General features: G+C 48.8%; 1 protein-coding gene across 21 annotated transcripts in view; it reads left to right on the forward strand.

Moving 5' to 3' along the window:
- TCF4 (transcription factor 4) overlaps positions 1-17,741 on the forward strand; it is a 578,937-nt gene that overhangs the window by 516,088 nt on the left and 45,108 nt on the right. The window lies entirely within an intron of this gene.

A 17,741-nucleotide genomic window follows, 5' to 3' on the forward strand; every position in this document is an offset into this window, starting at 1 on the left:
CTGTGGATGCCATAGATCCTTCCCGGTCCTCGTCCCGTTCCACTGTTCCTGCACCAACCCCAGTGGAATTTATTCAACCTGCTAGGTCTCCGGTACCCCTCGGGCAGCCTTCTGAACTACTCGCATTACTGAGTAGTTCCAAAGACAAGTGTATCCATAGTGCGCTTGCGTGAGCCCTACTGCGTGTGAAGTATGGATGAGCTCATCTTCAGAACTACTCAGGAAAATTAGTATTTCCAAAGGCTGCCCGAGCAGTAACAAAGAGCGATTCGGCCTAGCAGGTCAAATTACTTCACCCAAGGATGACGCAGGAATGACAGGACAGACCAAGGACCAGAAGGCTCTATGGTATCCAGAGCCTTCCCTCTACTTTGTTAAGTATCGAACCTGGAATGTGTTTCCTTATTTCAGGTTCCCTTTCATCAGATTGCGATATGGGTAATTTTGGAGGCAAAAGAAAATGTGATTGATCACACCAGGCCACTTTTTTCCATTGCTCAACAGTCCAGTTTTTGTGCACATGTGCCCTATGTAACAGAAGCCAGGGGGGTCAACAGGAGCACTCATTGATCTGGGACTACATGCAGACCACTTCCTCTTTTGGTCAGCATTACATTTTTCAGCAATTTGTTCTTCAGAAGCTCTTCTGTAGGATCAGACCGGACAAGTTAGCCTTCATCCCCCCAAATATATCAGTGAGCCTTGGATGCCCAATGACTCTTTCATTGTTCCACCAGTTGCCTGTCTTTGGACTAAGTTTTGTAGGTAAAACTAATGTGTACTCAGAACAACCCACAGACTTACTGTTTTTGAGGCCCAGAAATCTAACCACCACATGTTGTCCTTAGTTAAAGTTTTTGAAAGCCTTACTCTTGCCCATTTACCTAATTCTAACACTTCACCTCCAAGAATAGCCTGTTCACTTGAATTGAGCCAGACAACCCTTGGTTTAGTTAAATCCATTTCTCAGTTACTACCTTGTTTTTTGTTTCCTTTTTTGTTTTGTTTTTTACAAATTACTTTTATTCACTTAGACCACAGGTGGCATATTTTAGGCCCGTGGGCCGAATGCCTTCCTCGACATTTTATGTGGCCCTTGTGAACTTGTAAAATGTGCATCATTATAAGTAAAAGAATGAAAGCACACTGCCTTCCCATTTAGAAACGCACACCAGTGACAGTGTTTTTGGTTGAAACTTTCTCAGTTTGAGCCGGGGTGCAGCAACAACCCACTGGACCCCTCAGCAAAATTAGCATTGGGTCCCCTCCTGGGATCCAAAAATGTGGCGGGTGAAACACACAAACCTACACGCCTTTTCCCCCTCAACACCATCTCCCTACATAGCAGAGCAGTGCAATATTTATCTGCTGCAGCAATACGTCAGTTCACTTCTGTTCTTCACGGCAGCGGTGCGCTCTATGTTGCATATCTCCAGCTACTGATCACGTGACATGCATTCGGAGCCAGAGGTATGCAGGATAGAGCATGTGACTGTCAGGAAGATCAGAGGAGACCCGAAGCAGCGCTGAAGCAGGTACATTTTCCACTGCGCAGCGCTACTCTGCAGAAGGGGAACGTGCGATCCCCCCATGGCCTAATAGTTACACCACTTAGTTTGAGACTATTCAGGAGATGTTAAATCTTAATTTATATCCAGCCATCTGTGGTGGCTGGAGAGTGTAATGGTTAAGGGCTCTGCCTCTGACACAGGAGACCTGGGTTCGAACCTCGGCTCTGCCTGTTCAGTAAGCCAGCACCTATTCAGTAGGAGACCTTTGGCAAGTCTCCCTAACACTGCTACTGCCTATAGAGCGTGTCTTAGTGGCTGCAGCTCTGGCGCTTTGAGTCCGCCAGGAGAAAAGCGTGATATAAATGTTCTGTGTTTGTTAATAATTTGGCCCTCAACTTATACTATGTTTCAGATTTTAGCCCCTTTCATGATAGAGTTTGACCCCCCTGACTTACAGTTACAAAGGGCACCTGATTTTCTTTCACATTCTGTAATTTTTTTGTCCTTGAAGAATATATTTACAAAACATATCATGGAAAATGATTGCAGCAAATCTACTTACCTCTTTATTAAAAATGTGCAACCGACACGCAGAGCCGGGACAAGGTCCTCCAGCACCCAAGGCTGAGACACCAAAGTGCGCCCCTCCATCCCTGCCTCCCCAGCCATCACACACTGATTGCTATTGACTAAGAGGCGCCACAGGGCCCACAACCTCCCCAACACCTTAATATCTAGTTATCTGGCTTGCAGTCACTGCCATGTATCCCCTTTTCTTATTTCTTTCTGCTTCAAACACAATTAGGAATGACAGCTGAATGAATTCTGCGCCCCCTCCTACACTGCGCCCTGAGGCTGGAGCCTCTCCAGCCTATGCCTCGGCCCGGCCCTGCCGACACGACTGGCACTCATAAAACCACAACAGAGGATCTGAGGATATGGCTGTGGTGCTACCTATGGTGTTTTCTTTCTGAATGGACGCAGTAGGGCTCCAAATCGAACCGTTTTTGTTTTTTTTATTATTTATTAATACAACAACCGGGCTCATGAAAGTAAGGCAGGGAAATGTTTAAGTAGAATTCAGATGTTGAACAAGGAACTGTTAGAACGAAGGGAGAGTCTGATCAATTTTAAAACGTAGCCTTTGACCATTTGATAAGTTCCACACGGTGCATCGTGGAAGGAAGAAAGGGAAAACAGAGGATATGCTAATTCTTTCCATATTGCTGGCTTCAATCCTTTACATAGTCTATACATTTTATGTCCTGCCCCATCTGTAGTGAATAATGCAGCAGTAGGAGGTATATCAGGGAAGTAAATTCCAAAGCAGTTTTAGCTTCGGCTATAGTGCTTTGCTCGGTGTGAGTCGTTGTCTGTAGTACATACATGATAGGATATAGCTTATTCCTTGGGATAAACCACAATCTACCCCACCCCCAAAACCTCTTAACGCTATATAAAAAATACGCAGACTACAATGGCAACTTGGATAAATTTAGGCCAAAGCAGCCCGTTTATTTAAAACCAACAATATATGTAAAACCAAACATAACACCAAACATAACAATCTCTTGGAATAACCTCTTCCAGAGAGCTGGGGTGAGGGATCCGGAGGTACCTCTCTTTAACCAATAGCTTGTAACCGGCATGCAGCCTTGAGACCGGCCCCCACCGCGTTCGCCGGTTCGGGGACAGCTGCATGCCCACCTGGTTGATAATCTCTGCTGCTCAGTAACCCTCCGGAATTTGCCCCGCGGCAAATCCCCTGCCAAATAGATCCCACCTCCGGAACCCCCTACCCCTCCGGCTGCAATGACGAATGTCTCACCTGTAAGAAAACAGAACCAATATACAAGGGAGGGAGGGAGGGAGCTTTCCCTTACACTTGCTGAGAGGCCAGAACTCCGCCCCCCTCTTTTATAGACTACCCCCCCGCCCCCATTAGCTCTTTCCCAAAGCCCGGGAACCTAAACTCCTCCTCGCCTGGCTATTAACCCCATACCTCCCGGTCAGCTACCCTATCATGTGGGGGCCCTGCACATTACACTGCGCTACAGTTCCCGGCCCCATTCTTGATAGGATATAGCTTATTCCTTGGGATAAACCACAATCTACCCCACCCCCAAAACCTCTTAACGCTATATAAAAAATACGCAGACTACAATGGCAACTTGGATAAATTTAGGCCAAAGCAGCCCGTTTATTTAAAACCAACAATATATGTAAAACCAAACATAACACCAAACATAACAATCTCTTGGAATAACCTCTTCCAGAGAGCTGGGGTGAGGGATCCGGAGGTACCTCTCTTTAACCAATAGCTTGTAACCGGCATGCAGCCTTGAGACCGGCCCCCACCGCGTTCGCCGGTTCGGGGACAGCTGCATGCCCACCTGGTTGATAATCTCTGCTGCTCAGTAACCCTCCGGAATTTGCCCCGCGGCAAATCCCCTGCCAAATAGATCCCACCTCCGGAACCCCCTACCCCTCCACCACGAGCTGGCATGACCCCTTATGCCATCGAGGCCCCCAACCTCAAGGCTCTCTGGATCCCATCTTCAATACCTAGGGCCCAAAGATCTGTCCCAACTGCATTCAAGTGCACCCCATCCCCCCTTAAATATAAGCTGCTGTCCTCCTCTAACTCTCTGTGTCTGATGGCCAGACCCCCGTTCCTGATCACAAACTTGGTAATCTCCTTATTAAGTTTAACCCTGGCCTTGTTGATTTTTTGCACGGATCGTGCCAATCTCCACGAGGTGCGGGCGACCATATCCGACCACACTATAATTGTGGTTGGGAAAGACGACCTAATCCTTAAAACATCAAATTTGATGTCTTTTATGATGACCCTAGTAGATCGGGAAGCCAGGTCATTGCCTCCCACGTGCAGCACAAGGATATCAGGGGCTCTATCAAGCCTAGAGAACCGGTGTAGTTCAGGTAGGACCCTTGACCAGAGCATCCCCGGGAAACCCAGCCACCTGATACAGACCTGGTCGCGAGGAAAGCCGAGCTGCCGACCTTCCGGTCTCACGTCGGCCCGTTTGGCCCCCCATTTCACATAAGAGTGTCCAAATATCCAGACCAGGATCTGTGCACCTGAAAAGAACAAAGTAAACTACAGAAAACTAAACTATGAACTACAGGGCATAACCTACACTAAATGGGGGCGAACATAGGACCTAAACCGAGCTGACTCCCATCTCCCAATCCTCTGGATGACCTCCTCGCTCATACCCCACCGGGACGCTTCAGTAGCCGCCCCAATTCTGAACGAGTGGGAGGCAAAATCTGTCGGGCAGACGCCTATGTGCGTAAGACACTTCCGAAATATAGCGGTAAATTGAAATCTGGTAAGCGGGACGCCATCCGCGTGTGAAAAGAAGGCAATCGCCCCCGGAGGCCGAATAGTCATGAAAGACTCCGACACTGACCGCGGGCAAAGAGGGCCCCCTATGCGAAACAGGGAGATCGACCGGCCCTTACCCAACCGGTCTGTTTTGGAACGCCTAAGAAAAATACAAACCGAGTCGTCCAGTAACGTGACGTCCGCTGCCCGGATGCCTCCCACTATTCGTTTGCTTGGGCTGACCAGCTCGCCTACCCTAAATGCCCCAAAAAAGGCTAATGTAAATACGGCATTAAATAAAGTAGCCTCGTATTCCGATGAACATACCATGCCGAGTGCCCCTACTACTTTGCCCAATAATTCAAATGTAACCGGGCGCCTGGAATCTCTCGGCACCCACCCCGCTCTGTAACCTTTCAATGCCTGCCTGATTCTAAAATCTTTTGTTACATCCTGCAGCCCACGCAATTTAAACCAGAACGCCAGCGCTGCTACCTTTTTATTCATGGCCGACACTGACACCCCCTCCGAGAAACATCTTCCCACAAAATATAACATTAAACAAAGCCTATCCTCGTCTGAACTGCAGTCTCCCACCTGGTACACCAAGGCGTCCCACGTGCGCCATATGGCCGTGTACGCCGCCCATGATGCTTCCGATAAGGATCTGCTGATCAAGAGAGATACCGCCCGAATGGAACTCCCCACATCGCCACTGGACAAGGCACCCCAACTTCCTCCGCCGCTGGGGCCGCCGCCCGGAACCTGTCCCACTGAAATCGAGACAACGCGTCAGCCGTGACATTCTCAACCCCAGGGATGTGTACAGCACAAATATGAACGTTTGAACGCAAGCATTCGAACACCAACTGGCGCATCAAACATATGACCGGGGGAGATGACGCCGAGAAGTTATTAATTGCTTCCACCACCCCCATATTATCGCAGTTAATCTTGATGCGCTTGTTGGCCAGGTGACAGCCCCAAAGCCGCATTGCCACTACAATGGGAAGCAATTCCAGCAGGACCAGGTTAGATGTAAACCCCGCTTCCACCCACGATTGATCCCAAGGGGCAGCACACCACTTACCCGCCAGGAATGCGCCGAAACCATGTGCACCAGCGGCGTCGGTAAAGAGTTCCACATCAAAATTACTCACCACGTCCTGTAACCACAGAGATCTCCCGTTGAAACTGCCCAGAAAAACAGACCATACTTGCAGGTCCGCCCGCAGCTCCGCATTCAACCGAATGCGGTGATGCGGCGCACTCTTTCCTGCTGTTGCCAAGGATAACCGCCTGCAGAATATCCGCCCCATGGGCATAATTCTGCAGGCGAAATTCAATTTTCCTAACAGGGATTGTACTCCTCTCAGCGTCATTTTCTTAGACAAGATTGCCGCCGCGATCGTGTTCCTCAAGTCAGTCACCTTGTCGTGAGGCAACCGACATTCCATTAATAAGGTGTCAATGGTGATACCTAAAAAATTCAGGGATGTCGTTGGTCCCTCCGTTTTGTCCTCCGCGAGAGGGATCCCGAAACGACCACAGACATGCCGCATCGTGGCCAGGGCATACGCGCAATTGGGGGAACCCGCCGGCCCCAAAAAGAGGAAGTCATCAAGATAGTGGATGATCGACTGAACCTCTGACATGTCTCTCACCACCCATTCCAGGAACCCACTGAACTTCTCAAAATATGCGCATGAGATGGAGCAACCCATGGGAAGACATTTATCCACAAAATACTCACCCTTCCAAAAGCATCCTAGCAAACGGAAGCTCTCCGGGTGAACTGGTAACAACCTAAAAGCTGCCTCAATGTCTGTTTTAGCTAACAAGGCCCCAGGGCCTAACCGTCTAGCCCACCTTACAGCCACGTCGAATGACGTATAGACCACGGACACTTCTGTGTCCGGGATCCCATCATTCACCGATAAACCACGAGGGAATGACAGGTGGTGTATCATGCGAAAAGACCCAGGCTCCTTCTTTGGCACAACACCCAATGGAGAAACCACTAGGTCGTCCAGGGGACGGTCCAAAAAGGGGCCTGCTAGGCGGCCTGCCGCCACCTCTTTCTCTATCTTGCGGGAAACTACCTCGGGAAGCTCAATAGCAGATCTCAAGTTCCTAACTGGACTACAGGCTGGCAACTGACAACAACTCGGGATAACGAAACCAACGGAAAAACCCCTACGTAAAAATTCCGCTTCTTCCGATTTCGGATACCTATTTAGGAACGGTTCCATCTCGTGCAGCTTCACTGGCGTCGTCCCTTTTTGAAGCAAAGTCAGAGGACTTTCCTTTCTTTTTAAAACATCTGGACGCGGCGTGTGATCCCCCGCAGCCTGAACACTCGTGCCTGAAGCGACACGAGTGTCCAAAACGGCAGGATCCCTCATTAAACTGCCAGCAAACCCCTTTTCCTCTCTCGGTTCGCGGTCCGGCTGGTGTTGCGCCGCTGCCCTGACCGAGAAAGGACTGCGTTCCCCGTGTCGGGATCATGAGGCGCATCCAAGAGTGGATGTCCTGGTGATCCCATCGTACTGCTGGCCTTACTGCCATACTTTGCCTGAAGAGCTCGTCGTATCGCAGCCATGCGTTGCCGCCGTACGACCTTTGAGCTTCGCCGATAGAATCCATATACCCGAACAACGCAGAGCAATTTTCCGGTTGCCTCTCTCCAACGACACTTGCCAGAATTGCGAACGCTTGGAACCAATTCTGGAAGGTCCGAGGGATCAGCCGATAACGACGTTCCTCCTCCCTCTTTTTTTCGTCCGGCTTCCCCTTGTCTAAGTTGAACTTCTCTAGTGGCAGTAGTGAGAAAATCTCCACATACTCACCCCTCCAAATGCGTTCTTTTACCTCCAATTTCAAATGCGACCCTAACCTTCCCCTGAAACACACATACATTTCCGCATGAGCGGCATCCGCCATCCGCACCAACCCAGGATCCCCTGCCACCACTGGGACCCCTGTTGTAACTCCCGTGGGAGCCACCAGACCTGACTGCCCAGCAAGAAATACCCCTGATGCGCTGCTGGCCTCGGCGACCGGAGAGGACGCCAAAACCTGCAATGGGGCAGCTGAAGTATGCGCTGATCCGCTAGCGGCCGCTACGGCCGCTGCAGCCTGGGGTAGGGGGGACCATACCGCGGTAGGTGATGGCTGAAGCGCGGGCGCACCCCCCCCCGCTGCCTGCCAAACCTGCTAAACCTGGTAGTGTTACTGGAGTCAAGGCTCCCAACGCCCCAGAACCCCCTGCCCCTTGAAACCCCCCAGCCGCCCCCAACAACCACCTGGCAATAGTAATAAGGGGATTGGCCTCACCTGGCTGCGCTGGACCGGCGTCCTGTACAGCCGTCTGTCCTGATCCAGTTGGCAAAGACATCTCCTCTGCGACCACCGACTCATCCTCAGACTGCGACACCTGTTCAGGGCTGGGAGTGGGCTGACTGGTGCTGTAGGCTGCATCCTGCTGGCTGGAACCTCTGCCGCTCCTGGAGGCATTCTTCTTCCCCTGTCTTCTGGAGGGCCCGGCCGCCCCCCCCTTCCGCTTGCTCTTAGATGCGCTCCCAGCCCCCTTGCGATGCGGCTGGGCCGCCGCCGCACCCGGGGAGGGGGCGGCGCCCGTTGCCTGGATGTCTGTGCGCTGGGCCTGCTTGGCCCGCTGTACAGAGCGGGTACCAAGGGCCGCAGTGGATCCGGAAGGTGGCGCCGGCGGTGCGGAGGCCTCAGATGCGGATTGCCCACCGCCGGAGGAGTTCCGCCTTGGAGTCGGATTCCTCCCGGCATCCCCGCTCTCCACCGCTGATGTGCGCTTGGCGGGGGGTGCCGGAGGGTCCCCTCGGGGGCTCCCGCTTCGTCTCTGTGTCGGGCGGTGCTCCGGGCTGAGCCGCTCGGGCGGCCTGGATTTCCTCTTGGACCCGGCCGGCTGGCCGGAAGTGCTGGGGGCCATGGCTGCTAGTTGGACCTGCACCCAGGTCGGGCCCCTGGTCGTCGCCTCCTCCCTGACTCGGGCCAGCAAGTCTTCCAATCCCTCCATATCGGAAAAGCAAGCGAGGTAAGCTGTGTCAGTCTCAGGCAGCTTTCCCTTACACTTGCTGAGAGGCCAGAACTCCGCCCCCCTCTTTTATAGACTACCCCCCCGCCCCCATTAGCTCTTTCCCAAAGCCCGGGAACCTAAACTCCTCCTCGCCTGGCTATTAACCCCATACCTCCCGGTCAGCTACCCTATCATGTGGGGGCCCTGCACATTACACTGCGCTACAGTTCCCGGCCCCATTCTGTACTGCCGCAGTCACAATTAACTCTGGACTCAAAGGGGTGTGGTTTCCTAGTAAGGGGGTGGAGCCTGGCTAATATGGAGTTTTAAAGGAGAACTCCAAGATTGGATACACTAATACGCATTTTTGCTTTCCTGGCGCTATATCCAGCCCCCTTTAGGCCGTGGGCACCCTTTGCCATCACTCGAGGCTGTTTCAGTCATCCACTAGCCACTTTGGTATTTATGTGAGTCGCGCTTAATTGCGCATGTGTGGCCCGCTGTGCACATATGCCCATTGTGCCCCCGTGGCTGGGAACTCTCTGCACTAGACTGCGCATGTGCGATGGAGCGAGATTCACAGAAGTCCCGGGGCGGCTAGCAGATGAGAGATGGAGAGGAAGCCCACAGCCTGAAGGGGGCTGGAGGAAGCCCCAGGTAAGTATACATGTTTTGCTGATGTAAGCAGGAAGTACTGCTTGTTTGTATAGTAAGCAAGACGCACTCCTTTTGTCTGAAGTAAGTAGGAAGTACTGCTTGTGTGTTTATTAGGTAGGAAGAACTGTTTGTGTCCGTAGTAAGCAGGAAACCTGCTTGTGTCTATAGTAGGGATGAACAGAGATATGCAAATTCTTCTGAGTTGATGCAATTTTTTATGCAAATATATGTAGCTTGAAAATGGACCAATCAATTTAAACCTGGGTTTTAATTGATTGGTCAATTTTCAAACTGCATACATTTGCATAATTTCGGAAGCATTTGCATCTCATTGATCATCCCTAGTCTGCAGTAAGAAGGGAGCACTGCTTGTGTACATAGGAATTAGGAAGTACTTCTTTTGTCCGTAGTAAGAAGTTGTACTGCTTGTGTCCATAGTAAGCAGGGAGAACTGCTGTTGCCATGTGTAAGCAAAAAGTATTGATTCTGTCTGTTGTAATAATGAGTAAGAAAGAGTATGCTTGGATATATAGTGAGCAGGTAGTACTTCTTGCATCCGTAGTAAGCAGGAAGTACTGGTGCTTAGCTGGAAATACTGGAACTAAGCAGGAAATACTGCGTGTGATGATAGGAAGCAGAAGCAGGAAGTGTTTCCTGTGTCCATAGTAAGCAGGAAGTACTGTTTGTGTCCCGATAAATCAAGGAATATAACAGTAAAGTATAAATACTTCTTCATCGAGCTTTACTTAAAAGCCAGGTAGTCACTAATCCCCCTTCGGCATGCTCTAAAGCAAACCCCAGCTGAAGCTCGGATGAGACATCACATAGTGTCCTCCAGTCCTCCGCCGCTGCTTGGGACACTCCGGCGCTGCAGTGCTGCTACCCAGGTGCGCCAATACTGGTGAAGAAGGAGTGTGGCCCCAATCAGATTACTGACAAAGCCCTTATGCTTAATCTTTGGGGGGTCTGCGAGCAGCAACGGGGGACTGGAGAATGCCGCAGGAAGCCTCCATAGGATCCAGAGGCTTCCCTCTCCATAGGTAAGTATGGGATTTTTGACCCAAGCTTCAGTTTGAGTACACTTTAAGAAATCCATGCTTTTATTCAATTTTGCTCTCAATTATCAACTCTTAAAAATCTAAAAAGCGCATTTGTAAAATATATATATAGTGTTTGCACAAGTTTTCCTGGAAAATGTTATTCCATGCATTCCCCGATCCCAGCTATGGAGGTCTGTTCCACCCCATCAACGCCTCCCAACACCATAAAAGCTCTGCTGTAGTCTTCTGCTTTTCAGAATTGTTTGCTTTTTGTGGCCCCTTGCCGGGAACGTTTCCACGTATAATTTGCACATTTCATCCAAGTCAAATGAAGTCATGGAATGGCCTGTCTTGCAGGACGCAGAGAGGTAGCTAATGAAGTCATTCGCCGCGGCCATATGTTGGTAAGAATGCTCATTGAAATCCTTCTCATACCTCTGTTGAGCTCTGCAAAGCTTCGGAGCTGGTCAATGAAAACGTAGAACTCCCAGCCTTGTAAAATGTGATACTGCAGCATAGGTCAGTGAGAAAATAAACACTGGAAATAGTACACATTCCTGAAATCACTTCCTTACCCTGGTGCAGTCTCTGTTATGGAAAAAACTCCAGATGATAGGAGAAAAACAGGCTGTGTTAAAGAAGAACTTTACAGAAAGATAATAGTAGGGAAAACATAAATCCAAAGTGAAACGTTAAAGGGAACCTTAACTGAACGGGGGGTAAAGAGTTTTACTTACCTGGGGCTATTACCAGCCCCCTGCAGCAGTCCTGTGCCCTCGGCGCCGCTCTGGAATCCTCTGGTCCCCCGCTGTCACTTAGTTTCGTTTTTGACGACTCACCAGTCGCCGGCCGCCATGCGTATTATTGGACGCATTCACCAATGCAATTAGCGCTATTGCGGACCGCAACGCGTACAAAAATACGCGTTGCTGCATATCTACGCGTGCGGAATGCGGCAACGCGTATTTTTGTACGCGTTGCGGTCCGCAATAGTGCTAATTGCATTGGTGAATGCGTCCAATAATACGCATGGCGGCCGGCGACTGGTGAGTCGTCAAAAACGAAACTAAGTGACAGCGGGGGACCAGAGGATTCCAGAGCGGCGCCGAGGGCACAGGACTGCTGCAGGGGGCTGGTAATAGCCCCAGGTAAGTAAAACTCTTTACCCCCCGTTCAGTTAAGGTTCCCTTTAAAAAATAGAATATACAGGTAGTCCCCGGTTAACGAACGAGGGAGGGACTGTAGGCTCGTTCTTAACCTGAATCCGTTCTTAAGTCGAAACACGGTGCCTTCTCTGTCCCCTTTGCCTCCTATGTGCCTCCCTTTGCCTCCAGTGTCCCCCTCTGTGTCTGTTTGTCCCCCTGTGCCTCTCTATGTCCCCTCTGTTCCTCCGTTTGTACTTCCTGCTTTGCTTCCTCTGTGCCTCATTGCCCCCTCTGTGCCGCCTCATAGCCCCCCCCCCCCCGACTCACCTCCTTACGAGTCCAACGCTGTCTGTCCTCCTCTCTCCGCATCCAGCTCCCACTAGCCGCACAAAGCACTGCTTCCTGTATGTCACGTGACAGGAAGCGGTGCTGTACGCGGCTAGAGGGATCTGGATGCGGAGAGAGGAGGGATCTGGATGCGGAGAGAGGATGACGGCAGCGTTGGACTCGGTTTGGAGGTGAGTCCAATGCTGCTGCTGCACGCGCCGGCACTTGGGAAAGGTTGACGCCGCTTCTTCAAACTTCCCCCACGCGGAAATGACGTAATCGCGACAGGATCGGGCCTTTCGTATCGGCGGGTCGTTCGTAAGTCGGGCGTTTGTAACCCGAGGAGTACCTGTACATCAAAAAATGATTGCTATTTGCCATGTAATTTAGTCCCGTGGATTGAGCCATGGTCATCCTGCAGGTCATCATATTTACTACTGGCAGACAAGAAAAAAAACACAGAGAGCACCAACTGCCATTCTCTATTAACACACCCACCAACAACGTGATAGGCTAAAAGGTTATTGGCTCGTCCAGATGGTCCTTTTGGCAATCTGAGGTGTGAGACAGGACATAGAAAGTGGCAGTTAGGGCCCAGGCACCTGCCTAGGTTGCTTTGTGGGTGATCCAATTCTGCCACCTAGAATTAGTGAACAGTTCCTCTTACCAGGAAGAAACAGCAAAGAGACAGACGTCCAGGAGACAATGAGGCTGCACTCTTGATATTGCCCTAAAGAAGTGTTTTTGACAACCATGGCACGCGTTGTCCTACCCTGTGCTTTCTGAATAAATTATTGTTTGTTTTTTTTACTTTCATTACTTTCATAACTTTCATAACTTCAGTTATTCATTAAGGTAAGATTAACTCTTGCCTTTTTTTTTAACTTTTTATAAGACATTTATATTTTATATTATATTCTGGGTGCTTCTATCCAATATTGCATAGCTCCCAATTTTCCCTCTTTCGGAGGGACAGTCCCTCTTTGGGAGTCCTGTCCCTCTGTCCCTCTTTCCTCTTCATTTGTCCCTCTTTCAGGACTTTGTCCCTTTCTATGTAAATATATATATTTCTCTGCTAAAAAAAATGTGCTTGCTTGACTCTAAACTGTGTTCCCATCCTTTAAATTGATACATTACTAATTTGAAAATGTAAATCTGAAGGAAAATAAACCAGGATAGAAAAGACCAGCGTGGTTTGAATTATAAAAAAACATATTTTTCTTATGAAATGAAGTACCGTATGCGTGACTAGGGGTGTGACGGGGGCGTAGTCAGGGGTGTGGCAGGGGCATGGCTTAAGTGTCTCTTTCTCATCTCAAAAAGTTGGGAGGTGTGATATTGTTCTAGTTTACACCCCTCTCCAGGGGTCATTATATTTTTTATGTCTTAACTTTCACATAGAGTATCAGAATTTTTTTAGACCGACCACAGTGGCACAAAGTCCGGGTGGGATGTTTTTTTTTTGCCCACATGTGCATGCTGTGATATCTCTGGATGCAACCCTGAAATTGTGAGTATCCAACCACAAGAATTCGGTTTCCCCTCCCCCTTTCTCTCCTTACATCCAAATACTACACCAGATTGGGCTCCTGCTGTCCCTGACTTTTTCTTCCTGCAACTCTACTAAATAATCTGCTTCAACACCTCTTGGTTAGTCATTTTCAGAGTGACATGAAAGTCAGATAATCTATTTATCTCATGTGCAGCTGTCGGATTTGTGGCTTGAAACAGGACAGGTTAATTTGGCCAAGTTTCCCACACCATTTACCTGTCCTGGCTCTGTAGGAGTTAACGGTTACTACATCATATCCTGTGCCAGCACAGACCCCCTTCAGAGCCAGGAAGAGGTGAAGGAGGAAGCGGCCCCAGCAGTCATGTGATTTCAGCTTAGAGTTTCTTTTAATTGTGACACCAAGCAGCATTGTCTAGAGAGGGTACTTTGGACTAATTATCACCAAGTTCATGTTTAACAGAGGGCTTTTTTTAATTAACCCATCGTCCTTACTTACAAAATAAGCAATTTCCTGAGAAGATCAATTTTGGATGCTAAATTGAGCATTCAGCTTGATTTTCAAGTTTATATATTCTTTTTCTTGCTATTTTGCTCATTTCCTTCACACATTTAACGAATCCTTCTGTAGAAAAGAAAAAAAAAGTGACTTGAAGCTAATGAAGAATTGTTGTCTCTGGGTAACTTTCCTCCCAGCCTTCGCTGATTCTTGTTTCCCCTGTAGTCTTGATCGGAAACAGCTGGCTTTTGTTTAAAAAGCTGTTTCGTGAAAAAAAAGGGAGACTGAATCTCAAGAAGCAGAGCTGAGGTCATCAGTAAAGCAGGTGCTGAGGAGCGGGACAGAATGCAGTGTGCACAGCTTAAAGGGCAACCCCACTTCACGGGAAAGAGTAGAATACTGTGCTCTCCAGGTCCGTTTTATGGAGTTTGAGGATTATGAAGAATCAGTATTTACTTGTTGTCCCGTCAAATGAGTTTGGCAGCCTACTGTTGAAATTCTGGTTACTGGTAACAGCAAAGCCTCGTTGGAAGGCCAAGAGTCTCATCTTTTGTTTGAATCAGGTCCAGGGCCAGTGTGATGTACTGTTCCGGAGTTAGGGAGTGTTGAAGGAGAGGTGTCCCCCGCACCTTGCTGCAGAATGCGTGTTTAAAGGAGTACTGGAGGAACCCAATTTGATCATCCAGACCAACCCGTCATGATGATCAGCAGCACACTTGGGAAGTCTCCTTCCTCCTCCTCAGCATGAATCATTGTCTTCACGAGTCTCACGTGCCCGGGATCGCTCATTACAGCAGAAGAAGGAACAGCCCATTTATGGACCCTCATCTCCTCTCTCTGCGTCTCTTGCTGGCCAGGGCTGCAGACTTGGTTCCACTTAATGTGCTCTCTGCAGCCAAGTGCAAGGGATACCCTTCCTTCAAAACCCCCTAACTTGTGAATTGGCCATTGCACTGACTTTAATATATAATATATATCACTCTCACAGAACTCTCAGGCTTTTAACTCTCAGGCATCCTTTACTTTAATGCACACCTGAAGTATGCTGAAACTTTAATATACAAATTGTGGGGTGCATGTACTCTTACCCCCAGGGCCGGTTCAAGTAACAATTGGGCCCTAGGGCAAAATTAGCCTGGGAGACCCCCAACAGCGACCCCCCCCCCCCCCCCCCCCCGGCCAAAAAGCGTCATTAGAGGCCCTTTGTTGCAGCAGCCAAATTTCCCTCCTGGGACTCTGAGCTGGCTGCTGACCCTCCCCTAATCACCTCCCAACTTAACTGTGCTCCCTAGGACCTCTGCAGTGTCTATGTCAGTGTAGTGTCTCACCTACCCGCCAGCACAGATTAGACGCTACTCTGGCAAAGACTCTGCAGAGTCCCTGGGGAGCAACAATTAAGATGGAGGAGGGACACCTTGGGGGCCCCTACAGGCTCTGGGGCCCTGGGGCAATTGCCCATTTTTTCCTATGGTAGCTCCGGCCCAGCTTACCCCTGACACCCCTTCTGCCCCCCATCCTTCAGTCTTCCAGAAGCTAACTGAGCGATGAGCAAGCAATTTTGAAACAGGCATGTGCAAGCTTCCCACTGCGCATTCCCAGTGAATGAAAGTGCTCTTACAGTTCTTTTCTACGTGCACCAGAGTTTCCAGATACTGAGCATGCGCCCTTTGGAACTTGTGCATGCCCAGTTCAGATGCACTTGTGCTCGGCAACAGGCACTTCCTGCAAATTAGTTGACTGATAATCCAGTGGGAGGGTCTCTGAAGACAGTGAGCAGCATGAGGGTTGTCAGGGAGTAAGTTAAAGTGAACCTGGGGGAAACCTCAGGTTAAAAATCCAATACCTACCTAAGGAGAGGAACCTCCAGGGGCCTCTGCCCAGGACCCTCCTGTACATTGCGACCGGGCTCCCTGAATGCACTAGAACAGCCGCACTCCTCCTGTGTGAACACGGCTCCAACATGGGCCAAATAGTAAAACTACATCTACATACATTTTTTTAATACAATAAACACACATTATTACATTTAAGATTAACTATAAGCTTGTAAATACGGATGGACGCAAAACTGGAAAAATGCAACTTTATTTCCAAATAAAATATTGTCGCCATACATTGTGATAGGGACAAAATTTTAATGGTGTCATAACCGAGACAAACGGCCAACTAAAATACATAGGTTTTAATTATGGTAGCATGCATTATTATTTCAAAGCTATAATGGCCGAAAACTGAGAAATAATGAATTGTTTTCCATTTTTTATTATTATTCCTGTTAAAATGCATTTAGATAAAAAGAATTCTTAGCAAAATGTACCGCCCAAAGAAAGCTTAATTGGTGGTGGAAAAAACAAGATATAGATCAATTCATTGTGATAATTAGTGATAAAGTTATTAGCGAGTGAATGGGAGGGGAAAATTGCTCTGTTGCATAAGGTGAAAAATCCCCGCGGGCTGAAATGGTTAAATAGGTATTTTCTTGGGGCATCCTCAGATATGATTGTTTTATAAGTGTGAGTTTTAACATGAGGATTCTTACAGAGAACTGAAGTTACTTTCTCTTGATAACAAGTTACATTCAGACCATTTTGGAAAGACTGAATAGAATTGGTGACAAAAACCAAAAACACGACTTCCTGTTCACACATCAGACCCCTCCTTCTTGCTTCCATCAATCTTGTAAGCTTTAGACCGGCTAGCAAAATGGCTGCCTCCACCGTGGTGACATATGTGGACTTCCAGCTGTCAAAACTTACAGCAAGAGATCCTGCAATCCCGGAGCTTAACGCAAGACATGGCCCATATTAAAGAAAACATATCTGGATTGTGGGATGATATGGGGAGAATTAGTACCTAAGGGAGGAAATGCACACCAGACATAAAGTGTTCCTTTCCTATTTATTTATTTATTTGAAAGCTGACAATTACTGGCAGCTCCTGGCCGTGTGGGAATGAAGGAAAAGAAGAAAAAAAATGTTATTTTGCTGCTCTGGAAGAAAATATGTTATGGAAGCCGGCCCTTCACATCGCATCAGTAACGCTCATTGCCAAAGAAAACTTCCTCTGTGGAGCCTCCTGTGTGTTTCACATTGCGCTGTGGAGAAATCATGGCTTAACTCAATTCACTTCCATTAGACGAGACAGGGAGAGTGGAGAGGGAACCTCGGAGAATAGCTACATACTGAACACCGGAGGAGCTCCAGCTGTAGGCTGTATCTAAAGCTCTTCTCCAGATTGTACAGGAACTAAATAGGCTTCTTCTCAGCAGACTCTCGCCTGCTTTTCTGTTGTGGACATTGAGAGAAGCCTCTTCCGGGACCGGGAGAGCTTGGTGGAATTTTTAGAATGAGTGCTGTAGTACCTAGCAAGGGTTTAACTATAAGGAAGAAACAGCAGGGAAGCCCAGACTGTGGCATAACTACAATTCATGGCCCTCCCTAGCAAAACTTTAATGGGGATCCCCAATGTTCACACCCCTTCTCTTGCCTCCTTTTAATGCCCTTCATGGCCTTGGGGCCCAACTCACAAGGGTCATAAAACTAGTATGGCCATCATGATCTTTACACCCATAACAAACATAACCACAAAAACTCCTGATGCCTGATCTGAAGTATAGTCCCCTGTATCACAGGAAGGGAAGGTTAGCAGT

The sequence above is a fragment of the Hyperolius riggenbachi genome, chromosome 1, assembly GCF_040937935.1.
Source record: "Hyperolius riggenbachi isolate aHypRig1 chromosome 1, aHypRig1.pri, whole genome shotgun sequence".
NCBI lineage: Eukaryota > Metazoa > Chordata > Amphibia > Anura > Hyperoliidae > Hyperolius > Hyperolius riggenbachi.